Source organism: Perognathus longimembris, unplaced genomic scaffold (assembly GCF_023159225.1).
Source record: "Perognathus longimembris pacificus isolate PPM17 unplaced genomic scaffold, ASM2315922v1 HiC_scaffold_875, whole genome shotgun sequence".
NCBI classification, from domain to species: domain Eukaryota; kingdom Metazoa; phylum Chordata; class Mammalia; order Rodentia; family Heteromyidae; genus Perognathus; species Perognathus longimembris.
This window is the reverse complement of record NW_025961972.1, coordinates 25,001-40,000: the sequence shown is the minus strand read 5'-3', so window position 1 is coordinate 40,000 and position 15,000 is coordinate 25,001. Positions and strand designations below refer to the sequence as shown.

Genomic DNA, 15,000 nt, shown 5'->3' with positions numbered 1-15,000 from the left:
GTTGGGGGAAACCCCAGAGGCCCAAGGGGCCTCTCTCAAGAGGGGGCAAAAGACCCAAGGCAGGTCAACCCGCCGGGCGAATGAGGCAAGAGAGGGGAGGGAGCAGGGCCAGACACACACCACAACGGGTGGGGAATGAAAGGAAAGCAGCCGCCGCCGAGGCAGCGGTGAGGGTGGGGGGCGACCCCCTCCGGGCACGACCGGGCCACCAGGTAAACACGAACGCGGGATCTCACCGCTCCCAACTCCGGAGCGGTCCCACCTCACGCCTGGGACGCCAAGCCGGTAAAAGAGCCAACGGAGGAACAAAACACACCTCTCACCCACACCGCAGCAGCGGCAGGGCAGGCAAGGGCGCCCCCCCCAACGGGAGGGGGGCCGAGAAAAGCCCGCTCACGTGCCCGCCAAAAGCCACATCCAAGCCCAGGGTCTGAGCAGCAAAGGTGCCAGCACATCGCGTACCCTTTTCACGCGCCGGGACTTTTCCACATGTCACCTCGTCTCTCGGGCCGCCCCGGCAGAGGCCACAACACACCGAGTTCCCCGGCTCCCGGTGGGGCGGAAAACCACCCGGCGGGGCAACCAACCGCGGCCCGGCGGGCCCCAGGACACCGCGGAACCCGCGCACACGCGACGCCAACGGCCCGGAAGGCCAACGGATGCACACGGAGGTGGCGCGGAGGCCCGTAAGCTCAAGGAGGGGGGAACGACAGACACCCTCGCATCGACAGGCAACTCGGGCCCGACCCGCGCACGGCAGGAGGGTGGGGGAAGCCGGGTACACCCCCAACGCGGCACACCACACCGCCCAAGGACGCCGGGCCCGGGAGAGGCCCCGCGGGATCCTCCCCCTGTCGGAGAGGGGAGGCGCGGGCACACACCTTTAACGACATCGGCGGCCGTTAATGCTCGAGAGGGAAGAGCGAGACAGGGGTGGCGGCCGAGCCGCGGGGGCCCATCGGGAGCAGCCCCCGCCAACCCCGCAGCACACCGCCCCCTGGCAAAGAAGCTCCGGGGAGGATCGCTAGAGAACTCTCTCACCCTGAGGGCGGGCCGCACCCTGCCCGACGGGACCCGCCGGCGCCACCACCAAAGGCGCCTGTCCACAATGAGGCGGCAAGGGGGGGTCTGCGGCACCGGCAACGCGGCAGAAGCGCCCCACGGGCGCGAGAGGCAAGGATGCCCCCCCATCGGGACCGCCTCGACCCCCTGGAATGTCATCGGCTCGGCGATGACCTCCCTCGCTCAAGCCCCACAGGAACAAGGACAGCCGGGACACGCCACGGGCGGCACGGCCGGCACAGGGAAGCCAGCCGGGGAAGGGAAACGACACCACTACTCAGCCTCGGGCACCTCGCAGACCGGCCGGGAGCGCTCCAGGAGCAACGCAAGGGGACAGGACGGTGCGCGTGGCTTCTCGAGCCACCGCACGGGCGTGCACACGGGGCACAGGCACTCCCTCTCCGCGGAGAGAACCGACCCCGCGGCAGGACAAGCCGCAGGAGGAGGGGAACGGGATCAGAGTGCCACCCTCCACGAGCGAGCAAGTCCCCGACCTCGCAGCAAGGGCAGGGAGAGCGCAAGTCGGGCCCGGAGGCCGCACCCCTGCCTCCCGCACACCACCGCCTGGCGGGGCGGAAAGACGAGGGGCCCACGGGCAGAACGAGAAGAGCGGTCCCATTCGCCATGAACGTCCGTCCCTCGTCTGTCGCAGCTTAGGCCCGGGCCCGAAGGATATCGCAAGGCCACCACATCGATCAACATGTTCGCGGGAGGAAGTGAAAAAGCAGCCAGCCACCCGCAGCGCAGCACTCGGGAGTGCTGCGTGCCCAAGGAGCGCACGCCCTCTGTCTCGGAGAGGGCCGAGGTTGGCTTAAGTATCATAGCCAGGTACCACACAAAAAAGGGCACGGCGGCAACAAGAAGCAGAGGGAAAAAAAAAAAAAACGAGCGAGCGGAGCAAGCAGGGCCCGGGGCCCCAACCCGCCCCCCCAAAAGCAGCTACACCAACGCCAAGGAGGCCCAAAGGCACTCGGGGAAGTGGCCGGGACACTCCAGGCTCTGCCATCACCAAAAAAAAAAAAAAAAAAAAATCGCCCAGCGGCACGCGCCCCGAGCGGGACCGAGGCGCGCACGGCTCATCAACGCAAGGGTGCCCCCCACTCGGGAAGAGGGGCGGGAAAGGCCAAAAAAAGCGCCAGGCAAGGGAGGGAAAAGAAAGAAAAAACTACCGACGGGATGAGGGTCGGAGGGCCAAGCAGGTACTTGCCACAAGGCGTGGCCGACTTCCTCAGGTAGAGGAAATGCCCCACCGGGCCCCCCCCCCAACCAAAAAAGCTCCTGGGCTCCTTTTCTCTTGCTTTCTCTGTCCCAAACTCTGCCGAGGGGACAAAGCCCCAGGCAGCGGGATAGGGATGCCACTATCCGACCCGGAGCCCCCCCCCCACATTCGGGAAGAGGGGAGGGCGGGACCCCGAGGACCGGGCAAGAATCAAAAAGCAGAAGAGGCGAGAAAAGCTGTCGGAGGGGGCAAACGCCGGCCCCCCGGCCCGGCGAAGGTCGCGGGAAGACCACCCCCGTTGGCAGGTGGCAGGCACCGCAACAACCAGCCACACAGCACCACGAGCCACCACAAGGACAGGACCTGCTCAGGGCGGCGGGAGCCCGTGGGGACACGGCGGCAAGGAGGCGCAAGTAAGTGCCGGTAAAAGCCCCAGCACACAGCATCCGAGAGAGCACCCCAAAGTGCCCGCTGACAGCCACAGAGAGAGCGTGTCAGCACACTCCTGCAGGTACAATGACCCCACGTCGAGACACGAAAAGCAGGTCATCTGGCAAGGGGGGGGTAACTCAATGACGACGCAGACCCCTCGGAACCAAATCCCGGCACATCTGGCCCCAACACCTCCCCATCAGAGAGACACACGGAACTCGCGGGGACAACTGGTCGACCACACAAGGAGACAGACGTGAAGAGCAGGAGCGAGAGCGGGGTAGGGGGCACACACCTGCCCCACTACTTCGGGCACGCAGACGCACTCGCCCCGGTCACGCACGGCTTTATGGCACTGTCGGTAGGGGGCGTCGTCACCGGCAGACGCACGGGGCCGGGGCCGGGGCCGGGGCCGGGACGCCAGCACCCACACGGTACTCGGGGCAGGCTCGGCTCCGATTCCCGAGGTCGCCAAGAGGGAAGGAAGGAAGAAAGGAAGGGTTGAGAGGGGCCGAGGCCGAAGAGGGGACCAGCCCGGCGCTGCCGCCTCCCGAGGCTGGCTCGCCTCCCTAAGTGAACAGGAGGGCGAGGCGTCGGGGACTAGACTTAAGGAGGCAGACGTGAACAGCGGGAGCAGGAGCCGGGTAGGGGGCACACACCTGCCCCACTACTTCGGGCACGCAGGCGCACACGCCCCGGACACACACGGGTGGGCAGGGGTCGTCCTCACCGGCAGACGCACGGGCCCGGGGCCGGGGACCCGGCTGCCCGCACCCACACGGTACTCGGAAGGTGGCGGGAGTCGGGGGCAGGCAGGCTCGGCTCCCTGACTCCCGAGGTCGTCCTCTCCGTGTCCGTTTTCCTTTAGGCAGGGGCCCCGCTCGCGCTCGGGAGGCTCGCCTCGGACGCTCCCGAGGCTTCTCGCGCGGAGAACGCAGGCCTCCGGCCGCCGGGGATGCCGGAGACCATGCGTGGCCGACAGCCGAAGCCCTCGCGCGCCCGGCAGGCGAGAGGCACTTCACTCGGAGGGGGCTCCGACGGCCACCCTGCGCGGGGGTCCGCGGCCGGGGCCGCCCGATCCGCGCCTGCCTATCGGCTTGGCTTCCCCCACGGGAGAGGGGGGAGGAAGGGAGGGTGAGAGGGGCCGAGGCCCAAGAGACCAGCAGTCCGACGCTGCCGGATCCCCAGGCTGGTTCGCCTCCCTAGGTGAAGAAGTGGAGAGCAAGGCGTCGGGGCCCAGAGGGGACTACTGGTCGACCAAACAGAGCTACCACCCAAGCGGCACCCTCGGCCAGGGAGAGCGGTGACGCGCACCCCAACCCCATACCCTCCTGCAGGTGCAATCTCCGACCGAACAGCGGCCCGGGCGACGCAGCGCCGCCGCGGTCAAAGTCGTACTCGGCACCCGGCAGAGGCGGCCCCTCCTGCCGACACTCTACACCAGACGCCCGCCCTCGCTCGCTCACTCACTCGCTCGGCTGCGGAGGACGAGGGGACTGTCATATACAAGCGGACGCCAGAGGGAGCATGACAACCGCCTTCCCTGCACCGAATCCGGCGAGTTGGCTCTTGCCGGCCGGCTCTGAGGCTCCGCACTCCCCCCATCCCCACGGCCCACGGTCGGGACCCGCAGCCAGACCCCCTCTGCAACACCCAGAACGGCACAAGCACCACCGGAGACCTAGACTTAGATCGAGCAGCCGCCGCCACCACCACTGAAAGTGAAACTGGGACGGGATTCACCCGAACGAAGCGGCCCAAGCCCGAGAACACGGACGAGAAACGGGAAAGATCCGGGAGGCGGGGCGGGGGGGGGGGGGGTTCCACGGATGGTGAGGTCACAAGCCAGGAGCCCTCCGATAACACCTTAAGCCCAGTTGGGCAGCAGGAGGGTGCCTGCCTGCCTGCCTGCCTGCCTGCCTGCCTGCCTGCCTGCCTGCAAACTCAGTCAATATCCAATATCAAAGGGGAGGAACGGGGAAGGGAGAGAGGGAGGGAGGGAGGGAGGGAAGGAGGGAGGGAGGGAGGGAGGGAGGGAGGGAGGGAGGGAGGGAGGGAGGGAGGGAGGGAGGGAGCAGAATAGCGGAACAGACCGAGAGCGAGCACGTCTCCCAGAGAGAACGGAGGCCTTCGTCGATGAGTTGATGAAGGAGCCAACGAACATCGTCCCCAAACTTCGCAGGGTCCTTTCAGGAAAACCATAAACCCGCACAGACAGGGAAAGGGGAGGGTAGAGCAGAGCGGGGAGGTGAGCGCGGGAGAGCGGGACGACAGGAAGACAGACAGAAAGACAGAACGGCAGAAAGAAGGAAAGAGAGAAAGAAAAAAGAAAGAGGGGGTCAGGCAGGGAGGGAAGGAGTGAGGGAGAACACAGAGAGGCTTCTTCTGACAAACACAGAGTAGGTGCGCGGGTCACGCACTCACAGCACAAGTCTGAAAACCCACGGAGAAAGTTGAAAACAAGATGGGGAGAACGTGTGTACTCGCCCATCACTAAATCAAAGGAAAGGGCTGGGAACGTGGCTTAGTAGTACAGTGCTTGCCTAGCATGCACGAAACCCTGGGTTCGATTCCTCAGCACTACATAAAAAGCCAGAAGCGGCACTGTGTGGTTCAAGAGGTAGAGTGCCAGCCTTGAGCAAAAAATGAGCCAGGGAGGGACATTGTTCAGGCCCTGAGTCCCAAGTCCCACTACTGGCAAAAGGGAGGGGGAGGGAGAGAGAGAGAGAGAGAGAGAGAGAGAGAGAGAGAGAGAGAGAGAGAGAGAGAGAGAGAGAGAGAGAGGAGAGAAAGACAGACAGACAGACGGAAAGGAAAGGAAAGGAAAGGAAAGGAAAGGAAAGGAAAGGAAAGGAAAGGAAAGGAAAGGAAAGGAAAGGAGGAAAGGAAAAGGAAAAGGAAAAGGAAAAGGAAAGGAACAAAAATCAAAGTTAAACCAAACCAAACCAGAGCAGCTGCTGGGGAACGGGGAGGGGTGGAACTACACTATGCCCTGCCCAACCTCTCCTCCATGTGCTCCGACTTCGGTCCAGACAGCTAGGCTTTTCTAATCGGCTCCTCTGTAGCAGGATTCGGGGCAAGGGGCAATGAATCGAAATCATACAGGCATATGTTTCAGGATGGAGGCACGGCTCAAATGAAAGCGCTGCCAGCCCGCCCTGCCAGCCAAGTAAGAAGACCCTGACAGGTTCGATTCCCGGCAGCACTGGTGGTACGGTGGAGTCGGTCCACAAAGCCTCCGGGGACGCGCGGTGCGCGGCGGCGGCGGCGGCTGGAGTTTCCGCAGCAGTTATGCACACACGAGTAAGCGGCGGGGTCGGTGGGCAGTATGACACTTGTCAACTGCATTGCCACTCACGTGCCGTGCCTTTGGAGGGGGGCAGCGGGGAGTGAGTGGAAATCCAGGAGAAACGCACACACCACACAAACCCGCCCAAGCAGAGTGGAGGGGGAGGGAGGGGTTCCTATGTCGCTGGGGTGAAGGATGGATTGCTAGATAGCACAGTCCCGGTGGCCTTTATTTGGGGTCCACAAAGGGACGTATGCAGAAACGCAGGGTTGCAGGGGCGGGGGGGGGGGGTCCGCATCGCAGGAGGGGTATAGTGTCAGAGCCTGGGGCATGCCAAACACCCCAGTCCATCAAAAACAGGTAGAGCGCCTGTGCGCCTGTGAGTCTGTGCGCCTATCCACAAGGGAAGTTCACTCGTTCAGTTAGAAGTTCACTCGTTCAGTTAGCAAAAGAACAAAAATTAGGCCATTTGCAGGGAAATGGACGGACGGATGGATGGATGTGTGTGTGTGTGTGTGTGTGTGTGTGTGTGAGAGAGAGAGAGAGAGAGAGAGAGAGAGAGAGAGAGAGAGAGAGAGACAGACAGAGACAGACAGACAGACAGACAGACAGACAGACAGACAGAACCTAGACCAAGCAAGGGAAGCCCAAACTCAGAAATACAGACAGCAGACAAACAGACGAGGGCGCGTGTACATTTTCTCTCATACGAGCATGCTAGATCAAAACTCTAACCTATACAAGACTCTAGACAATCACAGTCTGTCAGAAGGTGTAACTCCTGTGAACATTCACGATACTGCACATAGGACGTGTTATCCAAAGGAATGACAGGGACGTCGGACCCTGGGTTTTCTGTTGGCATTTCTGGCAGCGGCGGGGCGGCGTTTCGTCGAGCTTTGAGTCTGTCTTTTCCTTTTTAACTGGGACAAGGGTAGGGGCGCAGAAATTGAGCCAAGTAGGGTGAACAAATGCATCCGTGGTACATGGCAAGCACCATATGGAAAGTTACCTGTGCAGTTTGTGAGCAGGGATGGGAGGCGGGAGCCGGGGGAGCAAGCAAAAGAAGGGGTAGAAGGGGTAGGAGAAAAGAAAGGAGGGGAATACGGGAGGGAGGGAGGGAGGGAGAACACTAAGGAAATGTACTGATTACTGCACTTATGAGATGTTAAGCCCTCTTTGCAATACCTTGAGATCATAGAACTACGGAACCAGTTTAAGGGGGGGGGGGGGGAACCCTCCTTGTAAATATAAAGGCGCCATTTAGCCATCGGACACCTCACCCAGACAGACCCCTTTCCTTGAAAGTGTGATAGGAAACCGTCTGTCCCTCCGTCCCTCCGCCCCACGCCCGTGCCTCCCTGCCTTCATCCCTCTCTCTCCCTCTCCGAGTAGATAGGATCAGATTACAGGCACGGGACACTGGACCCCCGACTCCAAGAAAGTTTCCCTGTTCGCTGATGTTGTTTCCCTTTAAACAAAACAGCAGAAGAGAGCCGGTGCTGCCACGTCACTACTCTCGCGAGAGTCTCCCGTCACCATTCTTGGCCATCAGCCCGCCGTTCCGCACATTGTCCGTTAGGTGGCGCCCCAGGAAAAGGAACAACGGCCGACCCAAGAACAATCAAGAGAAAACAGGCATCGGAAGGGCCCCGGGGTGCGAGTGGGGAGAAAGGCGCCGATTGATTTTTCACTCACTCACTCACTCACTTCACAGCATGGGGGAGGAGGGGGACCCGAAACCAACCAAACGAACAAGCAAAAATATCAAAACCACTTTCCCAGCTGGACACGTGAACGAGCTGACCGTCAGTCTTCCCTCCTCGGGGCCCACAGTCAGTTCCTCCGTGGAGGTGTCTCTTCACCACCCGAAGAATCCTACCCGATGGAGGAGGCCTGCTGCGGGGGATGGCACAGGCACGCACGCACGCAGGACCTCACCGCAGCTCAGTGCCTAGATGCCTCTGACCCCCATGATCACGAGAGGTCTTTTCCCTTTCTCCTTTGTTGCTGTGGTCATGTTTGTCTGTCCTGTTTGGTTTAGTTTAGTTTTGTTTTGTTCCTTTATCCGTGTCTGGGAGGGGCACAGAAGTGGAGGGACTAAGGGTGAACAAATGCTAAGGAGGTACTCTCTACGCAGTGTATTGGAAATGCATTACACAACTTGTGGGTGAAGACAGGAGGGAAAGGCCTGTGAGAGAGCCAGGGAAGGAGTGACACTGTCCCAAAAGAAATGTACTGGGTGGTTCTGGGGAATCTACTCTCCTTGTAACTGCAACCCACTCTTTTGTGCCTTCTGGGACTTGGACTCAGGTCCTGGGCACTGTCCCCGAGCTTCCCTGTGCTAGCATTCTATAGCATTTGAGCCACAGTGACACTTCTGGCCTTTTATTATTATTTTTTCTCTGTGTGTGTGGTACTGAGGAATGGAACCCGGGGGCTTCATGCATGCTAAGAAGGCCCTCTACTACTGCTGAGGCACATTCCTGCCCCCTGTAAGATTCTGTCACTATTATCAGCCTTTTTTTTTTTTTTAATTAAATTTTATCTACAAGCTGTCATGCAAAGGGGGTGCAGTAACATAGTAAGGCAGTGACTACATTTCATTTCTCGTGATATCTCACACCCTCATTTTTCTTTCCCTTCCCTAGACCAGGTAGGCATATAGACAATATGTAGCGTACCAAAATCATACACAGTAAACAAGTAGGAAATTCACGTAGAATCAGTCTTGTTTTTTCTTTCTAAACACGACACGGAGGAGAAATTATTCCTAAGGAATAGGTTTCCCTTAAAAGTATATACTCCCTTAAAAGTATACCCGAGCCCGTGCCAAGTTATCTGTGTATTTCTAAACTAGAGTTATCTGAGGGGCAGCGAAGGACCGTAAGCCACTTCTGCCGTGGCAGCATTAAAGCAAGAAAGCGACGCAAAGTACCTTCTCATTAACACACGTTCACTTATAAATCTGCACACAGAGGACATTAAACTTTACTAATGCACCGAACTGCGATTAACCTACGAAGGAGGCAAAATAGGAAAATCGGGGATAGAAAGTTTGGTTCATCTTCACCCAGTAGACCTTCTAAAGCTAAAGTGACATGAGTAACCCACAAATGTTTGTTGTGAAAATGCATACATACATACATACATACATACATACATACATACATACATACATACATACAGGAGTAGATGGAATAAAATATGATGTCCTTCTTTTAAAAAAAAAAAAAATGCCCAAAAGCCAGGAGTGGAGCTGTAGCTCAGCTGGTAGAAGAACCCTAGTCTCCAGGGGAAAAAAAGCTCAGGGAGACCACCTAGGCCCCAGAGGCATCTTAGGGCCCCATACCAAGAGTGACTGGAGATTCTTTGATTCCTGCGCCACGTTTCTAACAAACACAGATGTTTCTCCTGTCATTCCTTTGGAGGGAAGGGTAGAGGGAGAGGCAGGGGCAGGGGCAGGGGCAGGGGCAGAGGCAGAGGCACAGGCAGGCCCTGGCCTGACCTGGGCAAGAAGACAAGACAAGGCCCTTGACCTCCTTCCCCCCTTCCCCTTCTCTCTCCTCACTCCAGAGAAATCAGCCACAGGACATCACACACTCACAGTGATGGAGGGGCCTAGGGCAGAGTCCGGGCATGCCAGCCACCCCCATTCTGTGCCCGGAGCGACACTCCACCGGCAGGGGGCGGGTGGTAGCAGCAGTCTGACAAGTTTCAGCTAGGAGGAAGTCAGTCGTTTGCTGCCGCAGGGGGTGGCGGGGGAGAGAGGTGAGGGAGGTGAGCCCGGCAGAAAGGAAAATACCAGAAAAGGCTGACTTTAGGACCAAAGAGGCCAATTTCATAAACACAGAGGGAAGGGTGAGCCATTTCCCTGTGGCGTGCACGTGTCTGTGTGTGTGTGTGTGTGTGTGTGTGTGTGTGTGTGTGTGTGTGTGTGTGTGTTACAAAGTTAGAAGTGCTGAGGGCTGTGCCGCCCCGCCCCCACCCGGCCAGAGAGCTCTGCTCTGTGTAAACTCGGGGTGGGGGTGGGCCGAAGGCTAGCCGAGCAATCCGCTCCTCCTGGAACTCTAGGCCACTTTCCTTTGTCTTGTAAATGTTCCCATGGCAACGGCTTAACAGCCCTGCTGATAAAAGGGAAAAGGGAAAAGGGAAAAGGGAAAAGGGAAAGGGGCTGGGGGGGGGGGTGGGGACGAAGGAGGAGAAGAAGAAGAAGAAGAAGAAGAAGAAGAAGGAGGAGGAGGAGGAGGAGGAGGAGGAGGAGGAGGAGGAGGAGGAGGAGGAGGAGGAGGAGGGAGGGAGGAAGGAAGGAAGGAAGGAAGGAAGGAAGGAAGGAAGGAAGGAAGGAAGGAAGGAAGGAAGAAAAAACGCCTGGCAGGCCGCAGTTGAGGCCCTGAATTCAATGGCCACTAACTAAATAAAACGGTTTTAAGAAAATATTAACGAAGAGTCCTAGGCATGGGGTGAGCAGGCCTAGGCCCCACCTATGAGATGTGTGTGGTGGGGAGGGGGTGCTGTGTTCCATTCCCAGAAAGAACCACCAGGAATTCAGAGACAAGACACCTTCCTAGTGAATGAATGAATGGGTGAGTGACTCCAGTGAAGGCACAGACACATCCACCTATTTTGTTTGCCTTTCAGTCCTGCTACCTGTTAGCATAATCACCCTCGTTTTAGGCAGACAGCCTGCCTTCCTCTTGGGTGACCCACAAACCAGGCCCGCCCGGTGACAGTCACCGGTTCCCACCCAACCTGTTGTTGCACCGCAAGCATGTTCTGCCCCGGTCCCTCGGCTATTTCTAGTGCCCAGATACAAAAAGTAGCGTCCCACCTAAGTGCCAAGACCTACAATGTTTTCACAGTCGCCCATTCCCACCTGCAACACACATACCCCCAACCCTAAAAGCATCAGCGACCTATTTCTGTCACAGTCAGGATGCCAATTCCCCGTCCCAGAGCTGTATTTCTAATGTTTAGGTAGTAGCTACAGAAGGTATAGTCCGAGCCTATGTGTCAGAGAGAGGATGCCGCCCCCCCCCCCAAAAAAAAAAAAAAAGCTGGCTATAAATCATCTGAAGAATGTCCTGTCCCAGATGTCTGGTATGTCCAGTGCCCAGCTGTAACAACATAAGACTTGCCTTTCCCAGCCCCTTCTGCCTTCAGCCTCCCTGATACTGTATCACTAGCCCCCTGACTGAAACATTTTAAAATGTTTCTTTCTTCCACAAGACTGTGTGTCCATATGGTTTCTGGGCTGGTGCTTATACTACCAACAACTGTTTAAACACACACACACACACACACACACACACACACACACACACACAATGTCAAAGCCCACCCATAGGTACAACCATGAATGGAAAGCACCCACAGGGTTATCTTTTAAATCCTGTTAGAAGCTCAAGCTACATAGTTACTTTGTTTCTTTTTTCTCCTTGTCTTTTCAGGGTTTGGCTTTCCTTTCTGCAGGTAGCCCTTAAGCACTGTGCGCCTCCCTGTCTGTTTCTCCCCTAAGAGGATGTATATCTTGTTTTGGCGTTCCACTGTGCGTGCGTGTCCAGAGCAGCTTCATAAAACAGGTCGAGATTACTTCTCCAAGGAGCCAAAGCCCCCCTTTGCAATCCCACCATGAAGTGGTCGCAGTGGCCTGGTTTGAGTGTAGGCATCAACTAAAAAATTACCTCCTTTAGCTTGTGCTTTTATTTCTCCTCTTTTCTTTTCCTTCCTAAGACTCCAAGCCCCCCAATCCCCCACCCCCGTATCCCAGAGCTCTCTATCTCTCACCTTTTCTTTCTCTGTAGTTTGAGCCCTGACTTGTATAACCCCATGAATCTCTGTGTCTTTTTTCTTTTTCTTTTCTTTTCTTCTCTCTCTCTCTCTCTCTCTCTCTCTCTCTCTCTCTCTCTCTCTCTCTCTCTCTCTCTCTCTCTCTCTCTCTCTGAGATCTGGTAACCTGGTGGAGATAAAAACTTAGGAAGAAGGGACTCTGGGGCTATCCCAGACGAAACCCCAAATGTTATGCCGAGTCGCGAGACCACCAAGAAGGCCACCGAGACTCAGAAGTTCCGAAATGAATGCAAAAGCAAGGCAAGACTTTATTCAAGTGGGTGGCGTGGCGGCTCGGGCCTCATCTTACCCGACACCCCCCCCCCCCCCTCCGACATAGCGGAGGTTAGGAGGAAGCCAGGAGCTGCGATTGCACAGGGCTTATAAAGGCAAAAAACAAAGTTACAGCAGTCAGGTGTTCAAGCAAGCACGATTAGGGCTCAGGGCTCGCGATGCATTCTTGTGGCGGTTAGAGTTAAGCATTCCCAGGCGGTTGGAGTTCTTGACCGGGTAGGCCCTAATAAGCGTGCCCTGGGTTTGCTCATAGTTTAAGCAGACAACAAAACGGGGGCTGCCTGAAAATGGGGTTTATTTTAACTCTTCATTCCACCCTTCGAAGAGAGGATGAAAAGGGAGGGAGGAAAGGAGGTAAGTAGGCAGAGAGAGAGAGAGAGAGAGAGAGAGAGAGAGAGAGAGAGAGAGAGAGAGAGAGACAGACAGACAGACAGACAGAGACAGAGACAGAGATAGAGACAGACAGACAGAGACTGTGAGTGAGAAACAGGAGCTACTCCACATTAATTATATTTATTTATTTATCTACCTACCTACTTTATTGATTTATTTTTGCCATTCCTGGGGCTTGAACTCAGGGCCTGGGCACTGTCCCTGAGCTGCTTTGGCTCAAGGATAACCATCTACCACTTGAGCCACAGTGCCAATTCTGTTTATGTGTTACTGAGGCCTAGGACCAGGGCCTCAGGTAGGTTAGATAAGCAAGCACTTTACCATTAAGCCACATTCCCAGCCCCCCACCCCCTGCATTCTTTAATAGAACTGTCTTGTTTGAGTGAGAAGTGAAGCCAGATAGCCTGGGGCTTGGTTATCACGCCTGAGGCCCTGGGTTGGATTCCTTAGTAACACACACACACACACACACACACACACACACACACACACACACACACACACATGTATTCATGCCCACATGAGCTAAAGAAAATGTAAAGTCAATTTAAGGCCTTGCTTCTCTGTTTTGAACATTAATGCTCGTGAGCAAAATGGATGCCAGCTGCGAGAGAGAGAGAGAGAGAGAGAGAGAGAGAGAGAGAGAGAGAGAGAGAGAGAGAGAGAGAAGGAAGGAAGGAAGGAAGGAAGGAAGGAAGGAAGGAAGGAAGGAAGGAAGGAAGGAAGGAGCTGTCGGTTAGAATCCTTAGCACAACATAAACAGAAAAAAGGGGGAAGTGGAGTGGAGTTCTGGCTCAAGAGGTAGCCTTGAGCTAAAGAAAAAGGAAAAGAAAAAATTAACAAGAGCAGCAGCAGCAGCAGCAGCAGCAGCAGCAGCAGCAGCAGCAGCCAGTGTTCCATCCTTTAGTCCAAGACCCAGGACTGAAAAAAAGGTGTGGGACTGAAAACAATTTGCTCAGACAGACTTGAATTAGCAGCGTGTGATGCAAGGGTTGTCACAAGCTCAGGGATCATCACAGTACTGTACAGCAGCACCGATGGCTCCAGGCGGGCGGGCAGGAAGGCAGGCAAAGCAGAACTCGGTTCGGCCACGTTCCGGGGCTAGCGAAATCGCAGAGAGAGCTGTCGCTTCACTTGCTCCCTTGCTCTCTCGCTCCCTAGCTCGCTCCGTCCCCGCCCGCCGGCTTGCTTCCCCTCCCTTCCCCCCCCCCCCCACCCGTGCAATGGTACGACGGTGAGCGCGCGCCATCTAGTGTCCGCTTTCTGTAACCACAGTGCTTGTGAACACCAGTTTCCTCCCATGAAATGAATGAATGAACCACAGGCTTCCTACTCAGCCCGTGGGTTGATGCTTTACTAGCGAGCGAGGCCTCGGTGGAAAAAACGGCCACATGGCCTTCTCTTCCAGGGCGGGCGGCTGCACTGCCAGCCGTTTCAGCGAATGACGTGATCATCCAAGAAAATGAAAATAATCAATTCTTGTGCTCGGTGGGCTGTGTGCTTGGCGGGTGTCAGTCATTCAGCGCCGTGCCCCGCTGGCCCTACGTGTTGCATGGCGTCCGGTCCGTCCCCGAGTTCCTTCCCTTGTGCGTGGACAGACGGACGAACGGACGCACGGATGCACGGACGGACGGACGGACGGACCGACCGACCGACCGACCGACCGACCGACCACAGATGGCTTTCCACACAAACACATCCCATGTACTTTGCCTAGCTCGGCCCCCCCCCCCCCCGACTCACACGCAAGCTGTTTGGGGTCTTAGGACTGGCAAAAGGAAAAAAGAAAGAGAGAAAAAAAAAAAAAAAGGAAAGAATCGGAAATAAATCAAGGTGAAGCCAAGGGGCACTGAATAGACATCAGCAATTACTGGGCAGAAAGGAAGTTCATTGCCTCACGTAGCAAAAGTAGGAAGAGGATTATGAATGAAAATCATAGCCGGTGAACTTGCTCAGGCAGTGAAGATGGGATTATTGGAGGACACAGAAGAGATGAGTGAAAAAACAGGGTGTACCAAAGAGAGAAGATACTTTATGTAGTGAAAAACCAAATGAACATTGTTCCTAAATGTAACCGAGTGACCCACCGACCACAGACAGACAGACAGACAGACAGACAGACAGACAGACAGACAGACAGACGCACGCACGCACGCACGCACGCACGCACACACATACGCAAGCCGGCGCGCCCGCGCCCCCACCCGCGCAGCCTCCCCCCCAAAATCATCCCCCTGCCCTAGCCCCCTCCCCTCCCCTCCCTTCCCCCCCCTGCCCAATTTAGAAACCTAGCATCAGAAATCCAATCCCCTTTCAACCTTGAAGTGTCATACAAACAAGCAAAACGCAGTGAGATTCAAGCAGAACTTTTATTTTGTTATGAGGGGTGGGGAGGGCTGTGAAGTTGGGGAGGGGCAGGGGACCGGGGACCGGGGACCGGGGACCGGGGACCGCGGATCGCGGGGACCGGGACAGCAGGAGG

At 56.7% G+C, this 15,000-nt stretch overlaps 1 long non-coding RNA gene across 1 annotated transcript in view; it reads right to left on the bottom strand.

The window, feature by feature from the left end:
- The window catches only part of LOC125345632, a 2,114-nt gene extending 1,156 nt beyond the window's left edge, over positions 1–958 (bottom strand). The window contains exon 1 of the long non-coding RNA XR_007209772.1: positions 718–958. This is a non-coding gene — a long non-coding RNA (uncharacterized LOC125345632). The remainder of the gene's footprint in view (positions 1–717) is intronic.
- Between the last annotated feature and the right edge of the window lie 14,042 nt (positions 959–15,000).